This window comes from Scyliorhinus canicula, chromosome 7 (assembly GCF_902713615.1).
Source record: "Scyliorhinus canicula chromosome 7, sScyCan1.1, whole genome shotgun sequence".
Lineage (NCBI taxonomy): Eukaryota > Metazoa > Chordata > Chondrichthyes > Carcharhiniformes > Scyliorhinidae > Scyliorhinus > Scyliorhinus canicula.
The window spans coordinates 156,177,042-156,190,786 of record NC_052152.1 but is presented as its reverse complement, the minus strand read 5'-3'; positions in this window follow the sequence as shown (position 1 = coordinate 156,190,786).

Genomic DNA, 13,745 nt, shown 5'->3' with positions numbered 1-13,745 from the left:
CATTAAAAAGGTAAGACATCGGGATGTCGATGTTGAATTTGTGCGATAGTGTGATATGATGTGTACAGTGAATTGGCAGTCCCTTTTACACATCCCCCAATTTTTATTTCTATTGGTTCTCTCCTATCACTATTTGCAGGTGGAACAAGTGAGTAAGTAAAGAAAGGACTCACTACTGATGTCAACATCTGGACTTGTGCTGACTGCTTGCTGAGCAGGAGTTGGACAAGTACTATTGCTGCAAAATAAAAGTAATAATATATGATCTTTATTGTCACAAGTAAGCTTACATTAACACTGCAATGAAGTTACTGTAAGGGCGGCATGTGGCACAATGGTTAGCATTGCTGCCAACAGCGCTGAGCACCTGCATTTGAATCTTGGCCCTGGGTCACCGTTCATGTCGTGTTTGCACATTCTCCCCGTGTCTGCATGAGTTTCAACCCCACAACCTAAAGATGTGCAAGTTAAGTGGATTGGCCACGATAAATTGCCCCTTAATTTGAAAATAAATAATTGGGTACTCTAAATTAATTTTTTTTTAAAGGTTACTGTAAAAAGCCCCTAGTCGCCACAGTCCGGCGCCTGTTCAGGTACACCGAGGGAGAATCTAAAATTCTCAGCTGGTACGGGAATTGAACCCGCGCTGCTGGCCTTGTTCTGCATCACAAACCAAAAAGTAAGGGTCACTAAAATTTAATGTATGAGTGAACTGTTAAATAACTGATTTGGGCTGACTTTCATTGTCGTTTGTTTCCAAGGGGTTACTGAGAATGTATGCTGCTTGCTCATACATGAGTTTTGATTCAGAGAGTGCAGGCACTCACAGGAGTACGCACAATCTTGTTTCCTCTAATGTTTTTCCACAATATGCCTTTATGCTCAACTTAGGTCATGTCAGGGGCTGGGTAGCATTGCTGAATTGAATCAGTATAACTTCCTGCACCATAGCATGGCTTTTACTAATTAGTGTGCCTAGCCAACTAAACTTCACTGCTGTACCACATATGAAACTAACAGGCAGAAATAGAGGAGCAACCTTATATATGTTGAGGGGAACATAGCAACTACATAACTTATGTTTCTGTTCTTCCCAATGCCACACAGTGTCCCACATTTTAGTGAATGTACCTTTCTGGTTCAAATTGTATCAAAAATGTTGTTTTATTAATGTAGTTTGTAAACTGTGTAGCTTCTCATGGAGTGGGGCAAAACCAGGCGATGCAAAGTCTAACACAGGCAGCCTCAAATTGGCAGTAAAGCTTTTGACCCCAAGTGACCCAAGGTTACTTGACATCACAGAAATTAGGTCTGAGGGAAACCAAACTGCAAATAAAGCATCGGTCCGTTGCGGCTGCAAGCAGTGCAACATTTACCACAAGTTAGGATTCAGATCGTGACACTACCCAGCTGGGTTATAGTGCTTCAGTGCAGATATATTAAAGGCACTTTTGATCATGTAAAATGGGATGTAGGTAATAAAGGATTTAACCCAGCTGAGCAACTTTGTCATGCAGTGATCATTGATTAAAGTATTTTAAGAGCAGGGCAGCACGGTGGCGCAGTGGGTTAGCCCTGCTGCCTCATGGCGCAGAGGTCCCAGGTTCGATCCTGGCTCTAGCTCATTGTCCGTGTGGAGTTTGCACATTCTCCCCGTGTTTGCGTGGGTTTTGCTCCCAAAAATGTGCATGGTAGGTCGATTGGCCATGCTAAATTGCCCCTTAATTGGAAAAAATTAATTGGGTGCTCTAAAAAAAATTTTTAAAGTATTTTAGGGAAAATCTGTGTACCAGTTCAAAATAAAAATTACAGGGGAAAATTTAATTTTAACAGCATTGAAGTGCAGGGAAAAATCACATGACTAGCAGATTGAAGAACATTCAGTTTTCACCCGTTATTTCTTGATCCAATCTTTTTAATTTTGACTGCGTATGGAAAGGGAACCTGCTGGAAAATGCACTTGCAATCATTGGGTGAAGACAGGATCAGTCTTGGCTTCGAGTAGTGGGGATTGGCATCAGAATTTAATGGATGTCACTGAGGGGCAGCAGGTAGATGAGTTAAGGGAGGGTGCCAGGGATAGGCCCATGATACGCAGTTGACTGTTAACTGTGAGATGTTGAGTTACCATCTGTAGCAGCCCATCGCCCAGTTGTTCCTCCTTTTTCTGTAGTGCTCTGTTTTTTTACCAATCAAAAAAAATGAAGTTGTGACCATACATATTCTGATTCAACAAGGGCAAACATTTATATTTCACCTTTAATGTAAAAAACAAAATTCATAAAGATTTTCAAATTTGTCTTATGTGTTCTTTTAATTTTTTTTCAATTTTAGAGTGCCCAATTGATTTTCTACAATTAAGGGGCAATTTAACGTGACCAATCCACCTGGCCTGCACATCTTTTGGGTTGTGGGGGCGAAACCCACGCAAACACGGGGAGAATGTGCAAATTCCACATGGACAGTGACCCAGAGCCGGGATCAAACATGGGACCTCGGTGCCAAGAGACAACAGTACTAACCATTGCGCCACTGTGCCGCCCGTTCTTTGAAAAGTTTTGATTGCTTCATAGATCATTAAAAAAATCATTGTATCTCCTGATTATCACCCGCCCCTGACCACCACGCCCACTCATGCTAGCCCGCCCAACCTCAGCCGCCATCATACTCCTGTCTCCCCCCCCCCCCCCCCCCCCCCCCCCCCAACCCACTACCCCTAACACCCTTGCTTATCTTATTTATCCTCCACCCCGGGCACCTCCTATCCTTTGACTGCCTCACCCACCTGACCGACTTTCACACCTTACACACTTACCTTCACTCCTCGCTTGTCAAGCTGCCTTTTATCAACGGGACTTTTAAATCTGCCAGTATACACCAGCTAGTGCCATAAAAGGGAGCCATGGCTTCATTTCCCCCAGCTACACTGAAGGGCTCCGGGAGCAGTTACACTTCATATTTCTCAGAAGCCCGAGATGGAGGTCCGGGCGAGAACTGTGAAGCTCCTGAAAAAAGGAGGAAAATAGGAGCGGAGTGCCAACCCAACGGTGATTGCCACTCTAAGGAAAATCCGGCGCACAAAGTCATTGTGGCACAGGAGGCCATTTGGCCCATCAATTCCGCTCATACCATTCACTTCCCCTCAGAAATTGTTTTATGTCTCTTTTCCCTCTTCTTCCCCATTGCGCTGTTCCACATCACAAAGTGACTTGCATTATCTTTCAATTTCAAAGAGAAGAGTGTACATTGCAGATATGAACCTTCCTCATTACAAACACTGACTTGACACACTGCGTATTTGTGGCATTTACTGTTTATATATCAAAAGCAGCTGCTGTTATGTACTCCTGACCTGGCGTTTGAACTTGGATTTCAAAATTCTAAATTTTACCAGTCTCAAATATTTATTTAATACCAATTTCATTCAGTTGAATCTTCCAAAGAACAAAGAACAGTACAGCACAGGAACAGGCCCTTCGGACCTCCAAACCAGCGCCCAACATGATGCCTGTCCAAACTAAAAGCGTCCATCGAATCGTGGTTCCCAAGCAACTTGCAGGAAATCTGGCAGTGACATGGTTGACTGTTTTGCATCCAGTCCCACACAGTTATTGTAAATATTGGCCAGGATTTCATGCAGAAGCTGCCACCTGCCTCTCTGATAGGTTCTATCATGAAACACTCTCTTCCCATCCGAGGCTGAGATCTTCATAAGGTCTGGCTAGCCAATTGTTTTTTTAAATAAATTTAAAGAGCCCCATTTTTTTTTCCAACTAAGGGGCAATTTACCATGGCCAATCCACCTACCTTGCACATCGTTGGGTTGTAATAATAATAATCTCTTATTGGCACAAGTAGGCTTCAATGAAGTTACTGTGAAAAGCCCCTAGTCGCCATATTCCGCTGCCCTGTGAGGGGGAGACCCACGCAGACACGGGGAGAATATGAAAACCCCACACGGACAATGACCCGGGGCCAGGATCGAACCCAGGTCCTCTGAGCTGTGAGGCAACAATGCTACCACTGCGCCTCCGTGCCACCCCTGCCAATTGCTTTTTTTGGGAAGTGGGGTGGAATTATTCCTCGTAAGACACATTCTCCTTAAATGCTGTCAAACTTTTGTTCTGAAGAATAGGAAAGTTTGTGTTGATGTCCTTGTCAATATTTATTCTTCAACCAACACCTCTAAAATAGATGATCTGGTCTTATCTTCTTGTTGATTGGCGGTGCTTTCTGTGAACAAATTGACAGCTGTGTTTCCCACATTACAACAGTGAAGATGGCTAAATAATACTGGGGGAGTGTAAACTGCATGTCCCTCTGGAAACAAAGTTGGTGTGGAGCCGACATGTTCTACGCCAACCCACTCGGCAGCCATGAAGCACTGCTGTGTGGATTAATGAAAGCTGAGTGAGACTTCCACCCCATACTGGGCAATTCAATTTGCCAGCAGCACCATCAGTCCCCACAGCACTAGGAAGGAATTAGTGGTCACTGGTGGGACTGCAGGAGAAGAAGAAGACCAAAGCCCGAGCAGTTAAGTCTGGAGTCTTCAGCCAGGAGAGTTTCGGCATGTTATTGAGAACGACAGATGAGGGAGTGGTTAAAAGGAAGGTAGCAGGTTGAAAGGAAGGGGCTGTTCGACCTTAAAGGGCTACTCTGCGGTCAGCAAGTGACAGCCCCTAAAGACTGCACTCCTTGCTTCCTGACTCCTTGAAGAGTTTCTTTTAATATAAGTTTAGAGTACCCAATTCATTTTTTCCAATTAAGGGGTAATTTAGTGTGGTCAATCCACCTACCCCACGCATCTTTGGGTTGTGGGGGCAAAACCCACACAAACACGGGGAGAATGTGCAAACTCCATACAGACCCGGAGCCGGTGGGACCTCGGTGTCGTGAGACAGCAGTGCTAACCACTGCACCACCTTGCTGCCCTGTTTGAAGAGTTAAGTGAAAATTCAGGCCTCCCACTGCCGCCTGGATGTCTACACCAAATTTGCATGGCATTGGCAGCGCATTATCAGGGTCAATTGACTTGATAATGAGCCCAACTAACCCCTGATTATTCATTTAAAGATGGTAGGTGGGCTGCTGATTTTGGTGTCCCTCCCACCCCCCTGTTTATAATGGGAGTGAACTCGGAGGTGGGTGCCCAACTGTATTTAATGTGCCCTCTGTGGGAAATCCTGCTGCAGCTGGCGAAATGACAGATCAATGGAGGACACGCGTATTTATACAGCTCCTAGTGGGCAGAGCCAGCCGGCAGGGGCTACCGATGAACCTAATACAGGTCCTACCTTACATCCCCTAATACAGGTGTACACAGTGGTTCACCACATTCACCCCCTGTTAAAAATAAGTCTGGCGGGGGTGGTGTGGAACTACATACAATGTTGCGAATTATGTACAGTGTCTTATAAAATGAGTGGGGAAGGGGAAAAAATGTCCATTTTGATGGTCCGGTGCCCGTCAGAGGTTCAGTCGATCCGGTGCTTTGACGATCCGCTGACGTAACGGTGGTGGCGATGTCGATGCTGGCGGTGCTGGTGTTACCGACATTGGTGCTGGTGCTCGCCTGCTGTCAGATGACTCCAGGAGCGTGCCAAAATCTTCTTCGTCCTCTTGCGTGGGCAGGGGAAGGAGGGATGGACCTGGTGGGGTTAATGTTGGGAGCGCTGGGGGAGGGGAGGGTGGCGCATGGGTGGGGAAGTGTGTTTGGCTGGAACCTGACGGTGCCAGGTCCCGGAGGGAGACAGTATCTTAGCGGCCATCGGGGAACTCCACGTAGGCATACTGGGGGTTGGCGTGGAGCAATTGTGTCCTGTCCACCAAGAGTTCCGCCTTGTGGAGTTGGACGTGCCTACGGAACAGGATGGTCCTGGAGCTGCGAGCCAAGTGGGGAGCAACACCCCGGATGTGGACTTTCTAGGGAAGGTAAAAAGATGTTCATGGGGTGTGTTATTCGTGGCAGTGCACAGTAGTGACCGGATGGAGTGTAGTGCATCAGGGAGAACCTCCTGTCAGCGAGAGGCTGGCAGGTTCCTGGACCATAGGGCCAGCTCAACGGCCCTCCAAACCGTCCCATTCTCCCTCTCCACCTGCCCGCTTCCCCGGGGTTTGTAGCTGGTCGTCCTGCTGGAGGTGATACCCCTGCTGAGCAGGAACTGGCGCAGCTCATCACTCATGAATGAGGCTCCCCTGTCACTGTGGATGTAGACGGGGAAACCGATCAGAGTGAAGATTGTGTTAAGGGCCTTGATGACAGTGGCAGACATCATATCGGAGCATGGGATGGCGAAGGGGAATCTGGAGTACTCGACCACACTGAGAATGTACGTATTGCGGTCGGTGCAGGGGAGGGGCTCTTTGAAATCCATGCTGACGCGTTCAAAGGGGCGGGAAGCCTTCACCAGGCGTGCACGGCCTGGCCGGTAGAAGTGCGGCTTGCACTCCGCACAGACCTGGCAGTCTCTGGTGACTGTACGTATTTCCTCGACGGAGTAGGGCAGAATGCGAGCCTTGACGAGGTGGTACAGTCGTGTGACCCCCGGGTGATAAAGGCTGTCGTGCAGGGCCTGGAGTTGGTCTACTTGTGCGCTGGCACGTGTACCTCGGGAGCAGGCATATGAGGGCTCGTTGAGTTTGCCGGGGCGATACAAAATCCTGTACTTATAGGTGGAGAGCTCGATTCTCCGCCGCAAGATTTTATCATTTTTGATCTTGCCCCGCTGTGTGTTGTTAAACATGAAGGCTACCGACCATTGGTCAGTGAGGAGAGTGAATCTCCTGCCAGCCAGGTAATGCCTCCAATGCCGCACAGCTTCAACGATGGCTTGGCCTCTTTTTCGACGGATGAGTGCCAAATTTCAGAGGCATGAAGGGTGCAGGAAAAGAATGCCACGGGTCTGCCTGCTAGATTTAGAGTGGCAGCAAAGGCGACATCTGAAGCGCCGCTTTCTACTTGAAAGGGCAGTGTCTCGTCTACTGTGTGCATCCCGGCCTTGGCTATGTCTGCTCTGATACGGGCGAAGGCATGTTGTGCCTCGGCCGCGGGGGGAAATTGAGTGGACTGTATGAGTGGGCGGGCCTTGTCTGCATAGTTTGGGACCCACTGGGCGTAGTACGAAAATAACCCCAGGCAGCGTTTGAGGGCTTTGGGGCAGTGGGGGAGGGGGAGCTCCATGAGGGGGCGCATGTGGTCGGGATCGGGCCCTGTTTTGGATTACATAGCCGAGGATGGATAAGCGGGTCATGCTGAACACACACTTCTCTTTATTATACGTAAGGTTGAGAAGAGTGGCGGTGTGGAGGAATTTAGTGAGGTTGGCATCGTGGTCCTGCTGATCATGGCCGCAGATGGCGACATTATCTAAGTACGGAAACGTGGCCCGCAAACCATACCGGTCGACCATTCGGTCCATTTCCCTTCCGAAGACCGAGACCCCATTAGTGACGCCAAAGAGAACACTAAGAGTGATAGAGCCGACCGTCCGCCTCGAAGGCGGTGTATGGACGGTCCGATCTACGGATGGGGAGCTGGTGGTAGGCGGATTTCAGGTCAATTGTTGCGAAGACCCGGTACTGCGCAATCTGATTGACCATATCAGATATGCGTGGGAGGGGGTACGCGTTGAGCTGCATGTACTGATTGATGGTCTGGCTGTAGTCCACAACCATTCTATGTTTCTCCCCCCGTTTTTACTACTACCACTTGGGTTCTCCAGGGGCTATTGCTGGCCTCGGTGATACCCTCCCAAAGCAGCCGCTGGACCTTGGACCTGATGAAGCCCTTGTCCTGGGCGCTGTACCGTCTGCTCCTGGTCGCAACGGGTTTGCAATCAGAAGTTAGATTGACAAAGAGGGAGGGCAGCACGGTGGCACAGTGGTTAGCATTGCTGCCTACGGCGCTGAGGACCCGGGTTCGAATCCCAGCCCTGGGTCACTGTCCTTGAGGAGTTTGCACATTCTCCCCGTGTCTGCGTGGGTTTCACCCCCACAACCCAAAAGATGTGCAGGGTAGGTGGATTGGCCGTGCTAAATTGCCCCTTAATTGGAAAAAATTATTGGGTACTCTAAATTTTAAAAAAAAAATTGACAAAGAGGGAGGGGGGTCAACCTTGAGGGTCACGAGGCTGCAAACGGTGAGTGGAGGTAGGGGCCCACCAAATTTGAGGGTGAGGCTCTGGAGATTGCACTGGAAATCCAGGCCCAGCAATAGTGCAGCGCAGAGGTTGGGGAGGACGTAGAGACGGAAACCGCTGAGTTCTACGCCCTGGACTGTGAGAGTGACCGTGCAGAATCCTCAGATCAGGACAGAGTGGGATCCGGAGGTCAGGGAGATCCGTTGATTGGCGGGGTGAACCACGAGGGAGCAGCGCCTTACTTTTTTAAAAATAAATTTAGAGTACCCAATTATTTTTTCCAATTAAGGGGCAATTTATCGTGGCCAATCCACCTAGCCTGCACATCTTTGGATTGTGGGGGCGAAACCCATGCAGACACGGGGAGAATGTGCAAACTCCACATGGCCAGTGACCCAGGGCCGGGATTCGAACCCGGGTCCTCAGCGCCGTAGGCAGCAATGCTAACCACTGTGCCACCATGCTGCCCTCGCAGCGCCTTACTGTATCCGGGTGTATGGAGTTTTCGGTGCTCCCGGAGTCCAGCAGGCAAGAGGTCACGTGGCCATTGATTTTCACCGTTGTCGAAGCGGTGGCCAGGTTGTGTGGACGAGACTGGTCCAGTGTCATGGAGGCGAGCTGTGGGTGGTCGTCAGAGGTTTTGGATGGAGAGCGTCGGCGACCCAGATCGTGGGATGTAGTTGGTGTTCCAGCCCCATGTGGAAGACAAGATGGCGGTGTCCGGAGGTCCTGTGGGGAACAAAATGGCAGCACCCATGGGGCGCACATTGCGGGGGTGGGACAAGATAGCGGCACCTATGGGACGCATGTTGGTGGCGCTGGGCAAGATGGCGGCGCCATGGGCCGTACGTGGGCTGAGGGGGAGGAGATGGCGGCGCCCATTGACCGCACATGGCCCCGGGAGGAGAAGATGGCGGCGCCCATTGTGCATTTGGCAGGGGGAGGTGGCGATAGCGGCGACTGCGCGGGCCAGGCACACTGCTGCGAAGTGGCCCTTTTTGCGACAGGACTTGCAAGTGGCAGCGCGGGCCGGGCAGTGTTGGCAGGGGTGCGTATGTTGGCCGCAGAAGTAGCAGCGGGGACCCCTGGGGTGTGCGGTACAGGCGTATTGACTAGGCAGGGCCCCAGCTGGGGGGGGGGGGGGTGTTTGCGGGGTCCAGGAGGGGTAGGACGGGTGGGCTGCGCGGCGAGGGGGGTAGGCCTGGACATTACGTGATGCGACCGTCATGGAGAGCGCCAAAGTTTTTGTCTCTGCTATTTCAAGTGTGGCCGCTTCCAATATTCGTTGTCGGATGGGGTCCGACGCAATCCCCGTTACGAACGCATCGCGCATGAGGAGATTAGAATGTTCGGTGGCCGTAACGGCTTGACAGTCACAGTCCCGGACGAGTGGGATTAGGACCCGCCAGAAGTCTTCGATGGACTCACCAGGGAGTTGAGAGCGAGTGGTGAGTACGTGCCTGGCGAAGATCGTGTTCGCTTTCTGCGCGTAATTTTCTTTTAGGAGTGCCATCGCTAGGGCAGCACGGTGGCCTAGTGGTTAGCACAACCACCTCACGGCGCTGAGATCCCAGGTTCGATCCCGGCTCTGGGTCACTGTCCGTGTGGAGTTTGCACATTCTCCCTGTATCTGCGTGGGTTTCGCCCCCACAACCCAAAAATGTGCAGAGTAGGTGGATTGGCCATGCTAAATTGCCCCTTAATTGGAAAAAATAATTGGGTAATCTAAATTTTTTAAAAAAGGAGTGCCATCGCTTCCACATAATTTGGGGTGTCCTGGATCAATGGGAACACGCTTGAGCTCAACCTGGAATCCAAGATCTGTATCTTCTGAGCCTCTGTCGGCGTGGGGGTCACTGCGTTGATGTAAGCCTCGAAACAAGCTAGCCAGTGATTAAAGTCTTTTCTGGCGTCGGGCGAGTGCGGATCCAGCTGCAGGCGATCTGGTTTGATTCTGATATCCATTTCGTTGAAAATCTGACTGCAAAATTTGATGCATGATCAATTGCCAAAGACTTAGATTGGGTACAACTGTGGCTTTATTGCAGTCAGATGCGTGACCTCCTACTGCAGCTGGCGAAATGGCTGATCAATGGAGGACACGCATATTTATACAGCTCCTAATGGGCGGAGCTAGCCGGCAGGGGCTACCGGCGAACCTGTAATACAGGTCCTAACTTACATCCCCTAATACAGGTGTACAGTGGTTCACCATATGGTGGATAATATCAAGGGAGGATATTCATGAGGGATTTATACCTGAGAGAAAAGCGAGAGGAAAGGTAAACTGAACCATAAGTGTTGGAGTGCAAAAGAGATTGAGGGAAACATCGTGCTTGAGCATGGGAGGTGTTTTTCACAGTAACTTCATTGCAGTGATAATGTAAGATTATTATTAAAATAAACAACGGGTATAAGATGAAGAGGAGAGAGTAGGGCAGAGAAAATAAAGCTCAAAAGTGCATATTACAGGAAATTAAGGACACAATTCACTGAGAAAAAACAATTTGTAAAAATAAAAGAGAAATGACCAGCAAGTCCAACTGAAACATCTGCTGCTCAAATACAATTTGTAAACTCTGCATTTATTCTGAATGCCATCCTATGACTTCATCATGTCATGTAACCCATGGAAAAGAAAATTGACTTGGCATTAAAGACTACAGGCTTAAAATTGTACACTTACAAAAGTGATTTATTGTTAATGGCAACAAGTTTAAAATCTGCTCCTATTGTCACTGGCAATAAATTACTCTTTCTATAGGGACACTTTCCTGCCAGAAGTCTTTATTTCAGTATCAAGACTTTCCCTTTCTACAAAGAAATGGAATTACTTTTGATGCACCTGACATAAAAGAAATCAGCAGTGCCCCATGCTAGTGCAGATCAAACCACCTTCATTTGGAATCACTACAAATAGTCCCGTCGTGCCCCAGAACAGATAATACTGACAGAGCCTGAGTTTTTTTTGTTATTTTTTTTTATAAATTTAGATTACCCAATTATTTTTTCCAATTAAGGGGCAATTTAGCGTGTCCAATCCACCTACTCTGCACATTTTTGGGTTGTGGGGGCGAAACCCATGCAGACACGGGGAGAATGTGCAAACCCCACACGGACAGTGACCCAGAGCCGGGATCGAACCTGGGACCTCAGCGCCGTGAGGCGGTTGTGCTAACCACTAGGCCACCGTGGTGCCCTGACAGAGCCTGAGTTGGCTAGTTATTTTAGATATGTGAGCCCATTCTCACACAATGTCCATTCCCATCAGGAACCTCTGGAACATGATCAGAAATAGGCACTTTAACCACGTAATATCTTAGCCAGAGGACACGAGGGCCAATTCTTAGCACTGCCATCAATGGTCTGGCTACGATTAGTTCACTCAACAAAGACCAGAACTTGAAGTAGGGATCTTCTTTATCTGCATGTTTCAGACTCTGTTGCATTGGAGAGATGATTGCGCAGTGGCAATGTACTGGACTAATCCAAAGTACCAGGATGCCCTTCAAACATGAAGCACATCAGCTGGTGGAATTTGCATTCAATTAATAAAATCTGGAATTGAAAGTTTGTCTCAGTGCGGTTGACCATTACAATTATCGTAACAACCCACTTGATTGACTAATTCCTTTTAGAGAAGGAAATAAGAGCTAGGAGCAGGAGTAGGCAATTCAGGCTCTTGAGTCCACTCCACCATTCAATACAATCATGGCTGATCCTATCTTGGTCTCAACCCCACTTTACTGCCCATTCTCCATAATCCTTCAACCCATTCATCACTAATTTAAAATCTGTCTATCTCCTCAAATGTACTCAATGTCCCGGCATCCACTGCATTCTGGAGTAGTGAGTGCCACAGATTCATGACCCTTTGAGAGAAGTAATTTATCTCATTTCATTTTAAAATTTGAAATGAAATTTATCCTAAAACCAAGACCTCTCGTTCTAGATTGCCCCACAAGAAGAAGGATTTGCTCTACATCTACTTTATCAATACCTTTTATCATCTTATATACCTCAACCAGATCTCCTCTCATTCTTCTAAACCTGAGGGAGTATAGGCCTAAACTGCTCAATCTCTCTGCATAAGACAAACCCTGCATCTGTGGAATCAATCTAGTGAACTTCCTTTGAACTGCCTCAATTGTAACTACATGCCTCCTCAAATAAGGGGACCAAAACTGCACACAGTACTCCAGGTGCGGTCTCACCAATGCTTTATAGAGTTGCAGCAACACTTCCCTACTTTTATACTCTCTCCCTTTAGCTAATAGTCCATCCTCACCTGGCCTGGCCTACATGTACCTACAAATCCACAGTAATGTGTTTGAATCTGAACTGCTCTCAGTTCAAGGGCAATTAGGAATTGCCAACAAATGTCAGCCTTGCTACAGATGCAAATAGCCATGAAAAAATTTTGTTATAAACCCAACAGCTATTATTATAGGAGCGATTGTAATTGGTTACAGGTATATCAGAGGGAGTGGGTGGATTTTAATGCCACCCTTACTCCAGGCGGGATTTGTGACAGGATTATTTAATCATACTCAATGCTGGCAGATGGGAACCGCACAACCTTCTTACCTCTCTCCAGATTTGACGCTGGCAGAAAGACTTGTGGAAGGCTTTCCCGCACTCCACCAATTGAAGCCTACTGCGGCTGGCATTCACCCAGGAGTGCCTGGGGGACCCACTATGCAGGAAGACCAAAAAGCAAACCTTGTTGGGGTCCCATGCAGACATCCAGGATGTCTCTTATTGCCAGAGACTCTTGCCCAGATTTTGTGCCCGCATTCGCCGCCAGCGCAAACAGCAACAGTAGACGCAAATTCTCGCGAGACTCGTAAAACGAAAATCTTGCCAGTAGGATCTCGTTTCTGATTCTCCCCACCGCCGCCCTCTTGACGTATAATTCTTGCCTTCAAAATTATTTAATTGGCTGTGAAATGCTTCAAGACACCCTGATATTGCGAAATGCGCTATACAAATGTTTTCTTTGCATTCATTCTCAGGATGTGGGCATTACTGGCAAAGCATTTTATTGCCCATCTCCGTTGCCCTGAGGTGGCGATGGTGGGCCTTCTAACTGAACCTTTGCAGTCTGAATGGTGATGGTGCTTCCAAAATGCTGTTCTCTAGTTATTCAACACATCTGAGAGCCTTTACAAACCAGTTCACAGGGCAGTTAAGCAGCGACCATGTTGGTGTGGGGTTGGAGTCATATTAAGACCAATTTGATTGTTTCCATCACGAAAGAATGTTAGTGAACCAGTCTCTGGATTGCTGGTCCTGTTCACTAGGTCACTAAATGCAAGATCCTTCTTTAGGTTGAATACTGCTCCGTATTTGGGCAATATTTTCCCCCAGTTGCCATCTCAAACTGCCATGGTATCTTTCTTTGGGTTCTAGAAAGCATTTAACTGATATGAGCAATGTTGTGGAGCATTCTTTGGTTTGAATAGAACCCCAAAATGACAGAACTCCATAGGGCTGAAACAGAAAGGAAGTTAAAACCTTCTCTCTTCAGACTGTGAATTTTCTGTTTCTCAAAACTATTGCGTAGATGGAGAATCCATTGTCCTCTGAGTTGCAAGAACGATA